Below are 3,894 nucleotides of genomic sequence, written 5' to 3'. Positions count from 1 at the left end.
TTTTTTTTTTTTTTTTTTTTTTTTTTTTTTTTTTTTTTTTTTTTGTGGAAGACATTTCAAGTAAGGCAGTGATTCCTTTTTCATTATCCGATCTGCAATGGCTTGAAAGCCCCACAGTAGAACTCTTGCATCAACTGCTAATTCAGTTCTTTAACAAGCAATATAGAGACGAATCTGGAGCTACTCTCTTGACAAACGTAAGACGTTTCTTTGGTTGGTTTATGCGACAGGTTGTTTGGCCTTATATAGGTGGCAGAAAATTCATCCATTTGCCTTTGGGATTGTCAAAGAAGAAAGGACCGTCTTTTTTTGGGAAACGATAAGCAATTTTCTTAAAAAATTTGAAGTCATCAAGACAGAGGAAAAATTTCCTCGTCATCCGAAGTTGTTTAAGCCTCATGCAGGAGGTAAGAGTTATTAAATGGCAGTTGCAGGTCCTTCAGAGGGAGTACAATATCAAGGAACTCTGCAATGGCAGCTAACTGTTTAGAATTGATGCCTTTATAGGGTTCTTACTGGCTTTGAAAGATGAAGAAATGCTGCAGATAGACTTCTAACGATTTACGGGTAGTATCTTGTTTTTTCACACATAATGACTGGAACGAAATTTCTAAGGTTTGGAATATCACTTTAAAACTTAAGTGTTGATTAATCCCGCCCTTTGCTGATAAAGCATTGATCAAATGTTCCTTTTGAGAATTTAGAAAACATCATTGACTCACCTGGAAAATGGAAGGTTTTGATGACTGTCATTTACTTTTTGAAAAGTGGAATAGAAAGCTTCACGGGCGCACAAGATTTATGAAGGGATATGGAGGATGGATTACGATAAATAATTACCTCTTGAATACTGGTGCTGCAAGTCTTGTGAGGCCATTGGGGTGTATTTTGGAGGTCTGGATAGTAACTTCTCATGAAACGATTAATATGATTAATTGTGCTGAGGCTCGTATTCACGTTAAAAGGAACTTATGTGGTTTCATCCCACGTCAACTGAAATTAAAGATAAATGCAATGGACACATTTTTCTCCATTTTGGTAATATAGTTGCACTGGATCCTCCAAATATCTATCATTCACGAAATTTTATTTGTAAAGGATTTTTCAAATATGGTTAATCCTTCTTGTTTGAAGAAAGTTATGGTAGATGAAAGTATGGACCCTCTTACTCAAAATTCGAAGGTGGAATATTAAGAATCAGTTCAAGGTGGTTACATTTCAAAGGCTCTCTCTTCAAGTGTGGTGATAGATTTCCAGAAGTTAATCATATTTTTCATACCATTAATTTTTAGATCCAAAACAATCAGAAATGACTGATGTGAATGAGAAGTCATATTAAATGGGTTAACGATTATTGAGAAAGAGAATGCAACGTTAAATGCTGCCAGCTTGAATAAAGAGAATGTTGTTATAGAATTATGTTGTTATAGAATTGGTTCGTCTTCTCAAGACCTTCGGCAAGAGAATTCAGAGAACACAATGAATGTTGCACAAGTACTAACTTGTTCCAAGGATCATTTGAATGCGTTAGTTGAAGTTACAACTGTTAAGAATGAAATTATTTCAGAGATTTCCGAAGGGCTTTTTGTTCAGGAAGTATCTTTTAATGAAAGGAATAAAAATTTAACTGAAGCACTTCCTAGTCATTATTCACGGGAAAAAGGGAAGGAAGAGTCAAATTTTCCAAGAGTTGAAAAGTCTTTGTTAAATAAGGATTCAGTTGAAGAATAACGTTCGTGCTTGCTGATTTCCTCTGTTCACAAATAAGAAAAAATCGCTTCAATTGGAAGTGGAATCTTTACTTATCAACAATTATGTCTGGTTTCTCTATGATTAAAGGTGGGTCCCTCTCCTTCCTAATAAAAATGCTCCTCATCTAATCTCTTCGTCCCTCAATTCAGATAATGAGTCTGAAGTTGGTGTGTGTAGCGTTGGCTCAGTAGTAGAAAATTGGAAGAAGTCAGTAAGAATTGTGTTAAGGCAGATGAATACTCGGTAGAAAATATGGAAGGAGTCAAGAATTGTGTTGAGGTAGATGATTACTCAGGGGCTTTATGCATGATATTTGAGGACAATCAGTACTAGTTACCTGATGATTTTGATAAGTCTACCAACCAGAAGCTTGAACGAAGACATCCCAAAGAAACTCCCCTTTCTCATTGATGTTTGTGGTTTGCAAGTGAAAGAAGTCGTCACCAAAGCAAGTAATTAAGTTCTATACTCTCTCTCTCTCTCTGCGTTGCCCATGAAGACAATTTTATGGAATCCCGAGGTCTTGGGGGTTGTTCAAAAAGGGTAGTATTAAAGAAGTTTTTTCAACATCACTGATGAAGGAAGATAATTTCATGGAAGATTCTTTTGGTGAGGATTTAGTATCATTATTTTAAGAAAGTGGTAAAAATGATCCTGCATTTTCTTCCTTCATCAGTGCCTAGGCAATTTGTTTCTCTAATTGAAGCCTGTGATCTCAAGATGCGTGAAATTCCTCCCTTTAGTTTCCAAAGAATTCGTTTGTTGAAGTTTGATTGCTCTTTTGCATTTTTGGCTTGGGTTAAGTCATTCTTGTTTATTTGTTTTTGGGCCCAGTTCTACTTTTTGGTCTTTTATGTTGAGTTTAATCCTTCAGCATCTCTCTTTACTAGTTCCTTTTTATTCAATTCGCTTGATGTTTCTCGTTGTGAATTTTTTTTTCTTTATTTTAATCTCTTTTCAATTATTCAATGAAAAGTTTGGTCTCTTACTAGAAAAGAAAGTGCATTCATAGGAGAGGAAAATTTTAGATTCTATTCTCGCTGCCAATGAGATTGGGGAAGTATACCGGGTTAAAAAGAAGAAAGGATGGATTTTGAAGTCAGACATTGAAAAAGCCTCGTCTGCGTGGATTTTGAAGCTCTGGGTAGAAAATTAATTGGGCAAAATCTGCCGTGTGTGGAATAAATGTGGATGAATTGAAGCTTAATCAGTTTTCCTCGAGGTTAAATTTCAAGGTTGAACTGCTACGCTTCCTTTCTCTTGGCTTTCCGCTTGGTGGATATCTCAAAAAGCTTTCTTTTTGGCAGTTTGTTCTCGACAGAATTCAGAAATCAAAAGAAAATAGATGGATGGAGGAGATTGACACTATCTAGAGGTGGGAAGATGACTTCATGCTTGTTCTTTATAGTATCCCATTATACTATGTCCATATTTCTCATGCCATCCTCCGTTAGTTTGGAGCTTGAGCGTCTCTTACGAGCTTTTTTCTGGGAAGGAAGAGATGACAGCAGGAATAGCCATTTTGGTGCGATGGAATTTAGCCTCCAAAGCTCTGGGAAGGAAAAAAATGACAGCAAGATGAATCATTTGGTGCGATGTAATTCAGCCTCCAAAGCTCAAACTCATGGTGGTCTTGGTATTGGAGCATTGCATCACAGGAACTTGGCTCTTATTGCCAAGTGGGAATGGAGATTCATTTAAGAACCCAATTCCCTATGAAGGAAAGTAATTGTCAGTATACGTCGATCAAATGAATTCAATTGGCACAGGAAAGGAAAAGGAAATTTGAGTCTTAGAAGTCCTTGGGTAAGTATTTCTTGAACTTGAAAGAAGTTGGATTTCTTGGTACTCTTTAATGTTGGTAATGGAAAACGAATATTTTTCCGGCTAGATCCTTGGATTAGTGGGGTTACTTATATGGATTAGTGTGGTAATGTACAAAGTTCTATTTGCAGCTCTGTGGAAATAAAAGAATCCTAAGAAAATCAATATTCTTATATGGATTATGATCAATGGCAGCCTCAATTCCTCGAATATTTTGAAGATAAAGCTTTCCAATTAGTTTCTTATGCTTTCGGTTTGTTCTCTCTGTCTAGTGGCGGTGGATTCTCTCCACTATACTTTTTTTTTTTTTTTTTTTTT

General features: G+C 36.1%; 1 protein-coding gene across 3 annotated transcripts in view; it reads left to right on the top strand.

Annotated features, from left to right (window-relative positions):
- The window catches only part of LOC111439764, a 23,933-nt gene that overhangs the window by 5,271 nt on the left and 14,768 nt on the right, over positions 1-3,894 (top strand). The gene's annotated exons all lie outside the window — the stretch shown is intronic.

The sequence above is a fragment of the Cucurbita moschata genome, unplaced genomic scaffold, assembly GCF_002738365.1.
Source record: "Cucurbita moschata cultivar Rifu unplaced genomic scaffold, Cmos_1.0 Cmo_Scf00106, whole genome shotgun sequence".
NCBI lineage: Eukaryota > Viridiplantae > Streptophyta > Magnoliopsida > Cucurbitales > Cucurbitaceae > Cucurbita > Cucurbita moschata.
The sequence above is the reverse complement of the archived record's forward strand: the minus strand, read 5'-3'. Positions and strand labels throughout refer to the sequence as shown.